At 34.4% G+C, this 12,592-nt stretch overlaps 1 protein-coding gene across 1 annotated transcript in view; it reads right to left on the bottom strand.

Annotated features, from left to right (window-relative positions):
* SEMA3C (semaphorin 3C) overlaps window positions 1-12,592 on the bottom strand; it is a 202,530-nt gene that overhangs the window by 173,146 nt on the left and 16,792 nt on the right. The gene's annotated exons all lie outside the window — the stretch shown is intronic.

Genomic DNA, 12,592 nt, shown 5'->3' with positions numbered 1-12,592 from the left:
GCTGGGCCCGTGAGCCATGGCCGCTGAGCCTGCACGTCCGGAGCCTTTGCTCCGCAACGGGAGAGGCCACAACAGTGAGAGGCCCGCGTACCACACACACACACACAAATTGACTTGAATAAAGGTAATTAAAAAAAAAAATTCTAATAAAACAGATAGTATTTCTTTATAGTCTCATTAGTTTTCCCTATGTAAACTGACAACGCAGGGCAGTGTTCCCTGCATCCAACGTTCAGATACAGCAATCTTTTAATTTTAAAAATGTATTTCTTGACCATGCTCAACAAAGTGGCAAACTTTCATAAAGGTGTTAAATACAAATCTGCAGACATTCTAATCACTGATAAATAAAACAAATCCAAATTCCTAATATGCACATCAAACTACACATTAGCACAGAATGATTAGAAGATTGCAGAGATTAAGTTTAAACATGAAAGGGGCTCAGTAATACATGCAATCTATTAATTATCTAAGTCTAGAAAAATGAGGGACAGTAAAAAACACAGAGGAGAATGCCTAAGAAAATCTCCTGTTAAACATCCGAACAGTTACCTCATTTTCTAAAATATCTCTGTGATCTGGAAAAATGAAGGGATGATTTAATTTAGGCTATCTAAGGCAAAGTTTATCCTACAAAAATCAATTATTTCAATTGCTCTCATTTAAAAAATTTTCTTACACAATTCACCCTAACATTGGCTGATCTTTAGGCCTATGATGTTGGTATATAAATAAAGTTTGTAGGCACTTCTTAATTAATGCTTTTCATAATATTTTCTAAAATGTTATGAAATGAAAAGAGAAAATACAGAGAATACAGTAATATGAATGTAAGATTTGTGTTTAGTTTTTCCATGTTGATTCTACTCAATATTCCCACACTATTTTTAGCGTAATCACAATACTATAATTCACTTTACAATATGATTTTTATTACAGCTTTTTTTTTTTGGCCATGCCACATGGCTTATGGGATTTTAGTTTCCCAACCAGGGATTGAACCCGGGCCCTCGGCAGTGAGAGCGTGGAGTCCTAACCACTAGACCGCCAGGGAATTCCCAAAATATGATATTTAAATTGCTTTAATTTTTAATTTGCTTAAATAGTAGATTTTTGTCTTTAAAATAGCCCTACAACTACAAACATTGGATTCATTTATTAATTTATAATAACAATGCATTTGCAGAGAACTTGAAAATGCTCCCAACTTCAATAAAATCAGGATCTTAACGTGATTATCCTGGGTACCTATAGGTATCATCATTTTCATTAAATCAAGGTAATAGTAAAAATTCTTGTCGTTGCCCTTTAGTTACTCCAACTATGGGAGTTCTTTATTTCACTATCTCCAGATGCTGTCATTTAACTAGGCTTCAATCATATACCTACTATCAAGAACAGGTATATCTGAGTTTACCTTTTGTAAAAGGATCTATGTAGAAAAAAAAAAAATAGAAAGGGAAAGCAACAAAGTTATCTTAGCAGCCACCTGGACCAGCCCAACAGTGAGCTGGACCTCAACTGGAGTACACTAGTAGCTCTAATACTTGAATGGATCTCTTATGACCCTCAATCAACCCTAGTGGTTGTTCCTTCAGAAGTGGCCATCACTTCTGTGTTGTCTACTCTAGTTTTGCCATCCTAAAACACAGCTAGCCTATATCTTGGCTTCTTTTCCTTTTGTGCCAATTTTTATTTTGTATTCATCTTCTTCCTGAATTAACCTCTCATTAAAGGAGATCTGATAAGACTGTGTGTGGCAGGGTGGCAAGGCTTGGTGAGTACCACCTTTGGAGGGAGATGGGGCTGAGAGAGGCACAGAGTCACACAGACCCCTTAGGGCAGCATGGGGCTATGCAACCATCCAGCAGCTTGCATGGCCCAACTAATCCACCGGCCTACATTCTCTGAAAGTTAGTAATTCTATTCTCTTCTTCTCCCTCTAACTTCCCTTTTAGTAGTTATTAGAAAAATAAAGATCTAAAATAAACTAGGGCTAGATCAAATTATTCATTTTTGTTTCCTGGGTTGTGCAGCAGTGTATGGGGTTGTAGGGTATGGAATGGAGATATTAAATTTAGGAATTTCCACCAAAACATAAAACAACAAACAATCCATTAAAAATCAACACTCTTTTTTTTAGTTCCTTGAGGAATAAGTAGATATCCAAAGGGAAGTAATGTCTCCTTTTGGAGACTGGAGACTATAGAAGATGTTTAGTGGTAAAATGAATGCTTAGGTAAGCTTTAAACCACAGTCTTCAGACTTGCTTACATGCCTAGGTCAATTCTGGCCTCCCTTCATGAACACCACAGAAGAAAACTGAAGGAAAAATTAGAGGAGGTGTGGATGGCAGAACACACAGATAGAAAAGAGTGCTCAGCAGTGAAGAAGAGGGAGAAATGAAAATCAGGAAAATCAAAGAGCAGAAAGATAACTAGCTGAAGAAAAATACTGAAAAACAGTGTGAAGCTATTAATTTATTGCAAGATTTGCTACTGAGGAAAACAAAGAGTGGAATGAAAATTCAAGCTAAGAAGGTTGTTGCATTTACAGTTTAAAGATTAAAGCTACTGTGCTACTTTAACTATAAACTTTTAAATTAAGACTTTTTTTAGTTTGTTATGCAGTACCTTTATTCATTGACAGTATAGTCAGATAGTGCAGAAATTATGTTGGAATGAATACATAATGAAACTTTCTAAACTCTTCATGAACTTGGAAATTGTATTTTTTTGTTGTTTGTAGCTACAGCTTAACATGACTTGCTAAAACTCCTGCCAACTGTCATAAAGAATAACAAGAGAGTATTTAGATGCAGTTTATGTTGACCATTTCCAGAAGATTTACTTTTTCTATATAATTTCCTAGATTAAAAAATGAAAAATATATAAACCCAAATACTAAATGTGAAATAATTCTTATTAAAGATGAGTAACACTGAGCTCCATGTATAAGAATAGAAGTAAAGATAAAGATGTGTCGTACGAAGTGAGAGAGTGGCACGGACATATATACACTACTAAACGTAAGGTGGATAGCTAGTGGGAAGCGGCCGCATAGCACAGGGAGATAAGCTAGGTGGTTTGTGACCACCTAGAGGGGTGGGATAGGGAGGGTGGAAGGGAGGGAGATGCAAGAGGGAAGAGATATGGGAACATATGTATATGTATAACTGACTCACTTTGTTGTAAAGCAGAAACTAACACACCATTGTAAAGCAATTATACTCCAATAGAGATGTTAAAAAAATAAAAATAAAAAAATAAAGATGTGTCATAATAATTAATAATAAAACAAGAATTATTGAACTCATTAGGATACATATGCTCCAGGCAGTGTTTTTTGTCTGTCAATATTTAGCAAAATATGGGTAGAACCAAATCACACCCATCTTGCAGCTCACAGGACTTGGGAATCAGACTTCCGTAATAACTTGGTATTGAGTATCAGGAAACTTATGTAGGATATTTCTTTCCTTAAATAAATCTGCATGAAGCTAGGATAGCTGACACTAGATTTTCATTGAAATGACTAAGTAAAAAGTTTTGTCAATAACTTGACAAATAAGAGAATAATAGCCCATATTTTCACATCATTAACCACAGCCTACCCATAACTTCTCTGAGATCAAAAAACTAGAACTGCTGATCAGAGAGTGGCTTGATAAATTCTTTCCCAAAGTCTGTCAACATAGCCTAGACTATTTTATAGGTGGTTTATGCCTTCATGCAAACCTCAACACATGTACATATACATATATATTTATGAAAAAGAAATGCTGTTGTTGATTCCCTTTGAAAGAAACCATTAGATTAGTGGGCTCCTATTATTTAAGCATTCTTACATGCCCTATATTCTCAACTTGTTTTTTTCATAACAAACTAATATTTTCATAAGCAGAGACAAAAGTTAATGTATTGTATTATTTTCAGTGTGGGTATCATGAAAATGATATATGTATTTTAAGGAAGATATGATAATGCCTTGTTTTATGATTTTATTTCCTTTTTTCTCTAACTATATGTTCCTTGAAAGAAAGAATTCTATTTTTTTTTCTTTTATGCCCCAATACCACCAAGGAGACAGGATCCTTACAAGATCTATTGCTTTATCTAGAAATTATTTTTTATCCGTCATCGTGTCCCATTCTAGACCCAAGAATAGAAAGTCCATGTTGGTGAGGTTCAGACAGGCAACATGAGTGAATAAAGGAAACCAGACTAGAAGGGACAGTCCTACTCAGCCCCTATCAGTGCTTCCTAGATCCTCTGACTTTTCAAGAAAAAAGAGAAATATACATTATAAACTAAAATCTCCTGATTCTTAAATGTTAGCATCTTACTCATTGTTAAATATTATGTAAGCCAAGAACATCCTTTTCTAGGCCAGTGTCCCACAGGTTTTCCACATCTAGAATAATGTTTCTTAATATAACTAGACAATACATTTCTTAAGGTGATGGACTATATCCTAGTCATCTTTTAATTCTCTCACTTTATATAAAATAATTATAATAATATCTAGCATTTAGTATACTTTTACTGTTGTCATGTCTTGCTAAGTGTTTTATATATGTTACCTTGTTTAATATTCACAATGACATTATCAGGTGGGAACTAATTTATCCTTATTTTATAGCCTAGTAAACAAAGTTTAAGGAAGTTGATGGAACTGCCATGAGTTGCATGTCTCATAAGCGGTAGAGCAATGTTTCAAACCCAGGCAATTTGCTCCTGGGCCTGACCTAGGCTTGAGCATTTGCCTTAGCTAGTAGAGGTGGTGCAAAACAAAATAATTTCCATTTTGGTTTAAACAAGGCAAAGATAACAGGAGGGCCCATTCACTACTGTCCTATAAATTTCTCATTAAATATAAGTAAAGTCCCTCTATATAACAAATGAATTTATAAAATATAGTTCTTTCATGACTAGTTTATTGCACTACACTGTAAATACTCCATCACCTTTCCCCTCTTTACTACTGAGATAACACAGAGACAAGAATGAAGTATGGAAAATGTGTAATATGTGTTTTAGTGTGTGTTCCCTAGAACAGAAGATGTTGGATACACTGCTTGAGTGGCTCAAAAATAAATTGGGAAATATTGTACTATCACACCTCATTTTGTAACATTGCACTGAACAGTTCTGGAGTAACTGGGTGGGGGAAATGAGTCATAGTTTTGCCTGCTGAAGAAGGTGGTAGAAAGAATTACCACACTTCATTTTGGTGGATGAACTCCAGAAATAAATGAAGAACCTCAATGTCACAAGACAGTCAAGCAAATTTTCCGATTGTCAAGTTAGAATTAAATGATAATTTGGGTTTTAACAACAATATTCCAAAACAAATAAATGATAAGTGAAATACTCCAGGAAAAATAAAAACTACCTTTGACTGCATGACTCCACAATTTACTAATGTGGTTATTTTAGTATTTTACAGAAGTAATTTCCACTCAGCAAAGCGATTTTTTTTATACCCTTCAGAGAAGTACAGTTGTGTAACTTGCATTTTGACACACATGGAGTTGTATTCTTACAGTCTACTAAGCCAGATATTGTTATTTTACTCCTGGAAATATTTTAAGCATTTACCTCTTACTTGTGAGTTCCTCATTTACTTTGCCAGACCAAGTCCTAAATAATAGGAGCACACTAAATCTAATTCTTTCAAAGGCAAGATACATATCTCTCCATTAAAGATCAATCAATAAAGTTATAGGTAGAAGCATGGAAAGAATGATATCTTAGCTTGATGTGACTAGAATCCTAAAAACCCACACTGTCCTAGAATATCATTTGCTGTATCATTTAATAAGATAGCTGCCTATTTGTTTTCTTTCCTAAACTGCATCCAATAAGCAAAACATATTTTTCTGAACTTGCCCATTTGAGGTATATTGTGCATTTCAAGGTGTTAAACTTATATCTTCCACAAAAAGAGAGTTTTTTCCCTATTTCTCCTTTAATGAAAGACATCACTTTGGTAAACAACATATACTATAAAGCTCCTGACAATGGCCAAGAAAACTTTTTAATTCATGACATATTAATAAGAACAGGTAAACATGACAGGTCCTTCACAGCGAATACTGATATTTTCAAAGGCCCAAAGTTCTCAGTTTGTGTTCTGTTTACTATTGACCTGCCCATAATATTGCTTAGTTTATTTCTACCTAGTAACACCTACACATAGTTTTTTTTCTCCAGAAAGCCTTCAGCTGTGAGTATGCAGATATTTAAGTTTTTTTTCTCCAGAAAGCCTTCAACTGTGAGTATGCAGATATTTATCATAAACTAATGAAAGCTTTCCATGGCTTTCCTGCCTTCATGGCAATAGTAGGATCACAGTACAAAGGATAGAGATCTAAACCAAGATAATCTGCCAAGACGAAGGTTAAAAGCATATCAAGAAAGGCCTCTCTGAATTATTGGCAACTTATGATCCTGGAACACAGAGCTGGACAGGGTTTGATTCCCTATTTTTGTGTTTTCGGACCTACTTCTGCTCTCTTCCAGTTCTCTAAAACTTCTAATGCAGACATAATTCATTCATTCTTTTACTTTCAAGAATTTAGTAAGCATCTACTATGTATCATACATCATTAAAGAGACTGGAAAAAGAATGGTATACAAAAAAGGATCAGAATCTGTTCCCATTGCCATAGGCGAAATATTTTTTTTCTGAGTGAGAAGAAACCTTCCCTATCTTCCACTCCCACTCTCCCTACCACTACCACTATAGACTGCCTCTTTGTCTTAGAGAGTCTGCTATCCCACATTTAGACACAAGCACATACAAATGAAATTGTCTGTGAGCGAGTACATATTGCACAGATCTTTACCGAATTTTCTTAGCACCAGGCTCTATGTTAGACCTGACGACATAACCTAAATCAAGACTAGCTTAGGTTGTCAAGAATCTCACTGAGATGTCACTAAGTCTCAAAATATAAAGGAAATAGAACATAATTTTCTAGGTCATAACTTTGACATGACTTTCATATTTCACAAAGAAATAAGTGAAGGGTATTTGTTCACTCAATGGGATGATTTTTCTGGCATTGAAAATCTCCACTGTTGAATAAAATGGCTATATTTCAATGTTTAGCAAAGACTCTATCTTGGAAACCATTAGAGCAATAGACTGAATAGAATTATATTTCATTGTTAAAAAGAACCTTGGAGATTTCATGTTCTCTAACAGAAACTGAACTTTAGGGATTTGGTGGCAGTGGTCTCTAAACATGACTGCAGATTGAAATCACCTGGAGAAGTTTAAAAACAATAGTGGCTACACCTCATCCCCATAGATACTGACTTAATTGGTCTGGGTGTGGCCTTGGCAGCAGAATTTTAAAGCTCCCAGGTGACTCTAATGTGTAGCCAACATGGAGAATCAGTGTTATAAGGTCTTGGGTTTAACATGATCAGTCGTTGCAAACATTTAGAGTTATAGATTTTTCCCTGGTCTAATTTCTACTGTCTTGTAGTCTTATGATGAGATGGCAAACTGCTGATGGGAATGAAAGCCCAGAGAAAGGAGCTTCTGACCTCTGGTATGGAATTCATTTTCGTGTATAAAAGAAGATATTTCTGAAGACCTAGTTATTTTGAACTTCTGATGTTTAAGACAGGCTGCTTCATGTCTTTGTTCTATCCCTCATATATGGAGAACATTGTGTATTTGTGTGTGTGTGTGTGTGTGTGTGTGTGTGTGTGTGTGTATGAGAGAGAGAGAGAGAGAGAGAGAGAGAGAGAGAAAGAAATCAAATAAGAGAACAAGAGAGATTTGGAAACTGAGAAATGGAGAGGACTCTAAAAACAGTCCCCTGCTCCTACCACCACTATAGACAGTTTAGGATTTTAAATGCTCTGGGCATTCGGAGACAGTGTGGCAAACTGGTTCCAAACTGTTTGTCAGTATATCACTCATAATGATTCTACATTGTACAGGACTGCTGGAGATTTAGAGGTGAATAACAAGACAAAATAAACCCTAGCAAAAGAGCTTTGCCCCAGAGGCTTGGAGAACCTCGGTTAAGTGCAATAACCTCTTCCTTGGCATTCCAGTTGAACTCCCCACTCAATCCAGTTTATAACCATGATAAAACTGTAATCCCTGCTTGCAGAATGATTAATGCCCACAATGGGTTTAAAGCCAATTTTCAAAACCAACTTAAGATAATGTTTTTATTTCAAAACTGGCTTCTTCTATAAGTTATTTGTGTCCCTCTTATGGCATACATTAGGCTGTGCCTGCTGTAGTATTTATGTAGTTGGCTTACCCTGCTGATTAGAATGGGTGGTTACTGAGGACAGGGTTCATGCCATACTTCTCTTTGTCCCTATAGATGTATCAACCACATTGTACAAGGTAGGTTCTCTAAAATATTCGTGGAATTCAGTGCAGTTCTTTGGGTCTTTTTAAAAAATGGAACAATGTATTTAATGGAATCTCTCCAAAGTAGGGTGGATGAGTGGGGAGTAAAGGGATAAGAGACAGATGGATACATTTTTTATAAAAGCCTGAAAGCTTTTTCGTATATTGACCCATAATTTGCCAACAATCAATTCTAACCAGATTTTCCAGCTTCTACTTTAAGGTGAACGTAATGTGTGCTGTTGGAACTTAATACAGGTACTTACATACCTTGAAAAATATCTATGCTTTATTATTAAAGGGCCTCAGCAAATTTATCTTTGGTTATTAAAATTCTATTTTTTTTAACCCAGAAGCAATTTTAGAAAAGGTTTTAAAATTTTGCCTTAGTATCAAATATTTACTGTAAAATTTGGAAGCCAAAGATGGTTATTGCTTTAAAGGTAGTTTCATCTAAGTGCTTATGGCACTAAATTTCATTTCCAAAGCATATATAAATGATTCATCTTGACTCTAGGCCATCTTTAACTCAATTCCTGCTATATGTTCCATCAGCACCTAGGCTCTGAGGCTTTCACCATTTTGTGAATGAGTGCAGGCTAAGCTTAATAATCTTTTTCTTAATTCAATTAAGAAAGAAGAAAAACCAAAGAAAGAATGTGAGGAAAACAAATGCAAGGTGATAAACTGCTAGATAAATATATTTTACACTTTAAATTCCTAATGTAATATCTGAAATGTCTATACATAACTATAAGTATAGAAAAGTGTCAAATACATATCAAAAAGTAGAAATATATGAGATGAAGTAAATCAATGCAGATCATTATAAAATATCTATAAAGACAAACTGTTGAAAATAAGCACATTATAAAAGGGACATAGATATTATACACATAATAAAAAGATAATCATTTCCTTTCACCTGAAATCAGAATATTTTATTATTCTATAGCAAATAGGTATGTGCTCCTTTGTCCTTCAACAAAATAGAGCCTATTGAATGTTCTTTTCCTCCTGTAATAGAAAATGGCTTACACCACTGTAGTCAATACAATTAAATGAATAACCAAAGTATATGACTAGCATAAAAATCTATGCTAGATATCAGAATAAAAAACATAACTTTGTAGAACATATGCATTATCAGATCTCCCTGGAAAAAATATGCATAATTAGATCTTCACACAAAGGTTTTAAAACTCCAGTCATATCAGCAGGTTTTGAGTACTAATGGAAAGTGGAATTGATGCAATTATGTTGAACAGTGGCAGGAAGCATGGCTTTTAAGAGAATCAGCTTAAACAAAAAAATCCCAGTTGCATGTGCATTAAAGCTGTCAAGACTCTAAGCTAAAGATCTGCCCTCTGTGCCAGCTAAACCCCTACCCAACTCCGGAAAGTACTGTAACTTTCTGAAGTCTTGCCAAGCGCTTTGCTTGAAAATAACATCTTAATTGGTTTCTACTAATAAAATTCAAAATGCTCTTTTGGTGATGATAATACGCTCATTGTTTTATTCCAGCTTAATGTTCTGGTCTCCTGAAATGTTCTGAGTATTACTGTTCAGGGAAAAGAAAAAAAATCCATGAGTTTTAATTTATGGAGCGACAATCTGGCTGGATAGACCAATAAAAGTTGGAAACTTCTGATGCCAGAAAGACTGCTTCGGAAAGGAATGGTTCTATTTAAACCTAGATTTGTAGATAATAGCAATGAGATTCCAATCTCTTCCCATTATGTGCATCATTATTACATAATAACATTTAGGTGTGAATACAGAACTAGGTTGATGATGTTTAGAGAACGCTTAAGGTTCTTACTGGCAACTGACACAATTAATTATCCAAAGAATCTTTCAAATCAAGAGATAATTTAAGTCATGAGGTTTTGTTTTTGCTTGAATTATGACAAATAGCATACATTTAAGAGGATGGAAAAGTTATAAAAAGTTTCAAAATATTCACCACATCATATTATCAAAACTTCGGCATGCCTGGTCATCATCTTAAGTTTCTTTATTAAAATATTTTCAATCCAGTCTATTGAATGATTTGCATACATATAGACGTAACTCTAATTCCATAATGAAATTCAATGAAAATGCTCTTTTATACAAGCTAATTTTATAATCACTTACTACTACTCACTTCTTCATTAAAAAAGAAGTCCCTGTGTTAAGAATTACAGTTCTGTGGAACTGTAATAGTCTCTACCATTTAAAAGAAACTGTGGCCACATACACCACTTCTACCTGACCCAAATAAGCAAGGAAAGGAATACTAGGATGTTCTACTCCCCTTACTCTCATTTTCTAATTTTGTTAGTGCTGTCTTAAAAGCTTCAGACCCTTGTATTCATCATAAAATTTCAGCAATGAATGAAGTCCCAGCTTGGTGCACTTCACACAGTTTGTATAAAGTTATGTCTATTTACAAAAGAAAAAAGGGATTTTCTAATCTAAATTTTGCAAAGATTTTTAGAAAGGAGAAGCTCATAATGAAAGATTATGTTTCATATGCTATAGTTGGGACTCTGCTAAGTCTTTGGTACTTGATGCTAACTATAGTCACACTAGCCACTTGGGTTGGAAGACTATACGGCTGTAAAAGAAGCAAATGTTGTAAACAAATTTAGGTATTTATTTTACAGCGCCTTTACATATTATTTTTTTCCATTCGCTCCCTTTAAGTTCCTGTTTTCTGTGCTAAGGATGGATTACCTCCTTCTGGCAGCAAGTTATTTTGTTCTCACTATTACTAGCCATAAATCATGGGAGGGAGGCAAAGCTCAAATACACAAGCCACCAGAGTTTCTTGTCCTGGTCCTCAGCTCACTTGCACTAGCTATTACTGTATAACTAAGTGTTACAGTAACATTTAGAGTACTAAAGTGTTTGCCAAGCTAATTTTCCAATTATTAAATGATAAATTTGTGCTAATTATAACTTTAAAGTAAGAAAACATATGAGTAACACATTGAAAATGATACCAGGAATTCAACTCTTTTCTTCGTGACTTCTCAGTTTTTGTTATATGCACTTACAAGAGAACATATACTTAGAAAACACCAAAACAGTAATGAAATACAATTGATCTTTACCCACAGAGTATGTGTATACATGTATGTGTGTGTAAAGATCGTGCATTTATCTTTACTCAGATATATATCCCCTCTCCATAATTCATTTATCTTTAGAAAGTGAAAATCTACACCAAGGAAAGAGGAAGTTTTTCATGAAAGAATTTAACAACTGTTTCTTTAGTGCTATTACTCCTAAAGAGACTCAAGGTTTTCTTTTCGCAGGATCAGTAGTCTGACCCTCTTCTTAGATAAATAGCAATTATCTTCTGTAAAATTATATTGCTTTGACTCCTTTGGCCTATCAATTCCATATAGGCTAGAGAATTGACATTAGCTATTACATGATATATAAGCTTAAATATAAGCAATCTTATATCCAAAGTCTGATATCTGCTAATTTTTTATAAGAAAATAGTTTCAGTAAAGTAGTAATTTAGGAATTAATTAGGTAGAATATTTTACCCTTTTATTATCAAGAATCTTAAATGCTAGAAAATGTTAAAGTAGAGAAAGGCAAGAATATTAGGAACTTTCACTGGCATCACTTCAAACCAGATCTTAAGGTTATTTTAATGATTATTTCCTTCTAAGATAATACATAGAACACTCTGTTCTAAAGATTGACAAAGGGGAAAATGGAATCCTAATGTACACAGCACAGCAAGTGAAACTCTTGACTACAAAAGCAGTAACTTGGGGAAGGCAAGGCAAGGAAAGTATGTTCATTAACTTACATGAATTAGAAACAAAAATATGAACTTCTGGTATTTACGTATTGCCTCAATCTTTTCAAAGAAAATTTACAGGCATTCCTAATATGTTGTTCAATATATTTGAAGCCTGATATATAATAATCCATAAATTACTGCTAAAAATCAGTAGTTAATTAAAAATGTAAGGTATGTTAAAGCTACAGTGTTGTGCATACTTTGGGGAAGCAAATAGCATGTGACAAATTTGCTAATATTGAAATTAATGGCCTGGCATTTCTGCAGATTTTGTAATATACATTTTTGCAGAATGTATCTGGTTCTCTACATAATTAGTTTTCTTTTTCCTATACCATTTCCCTCTTCCAGTCTTGTCTCTGTTACCATCAAGCTGTAGATCCTTAGCCA

The sequence above is a fragment of the Physeter macrocephalus genome, chromosome 5, assembly GCF_002837175.3.
Source record: "Physeter macrocephalus isolate SW-GA chromosome 5, ASM283717v5, whole genome shotgun sequence".
Classification (NCBI taxonomy): Eukaryota; Metazoa; Chordata; class Mammalia; order Artiodactyla; family Physeteridae; genus Physeter; species Physeter macrocephalus.
The sequence above is the reverse complement of the archived record's forward strand: the minus strand, read 5'-3'. Positions and strand labels throughout refer to the sequence as shown.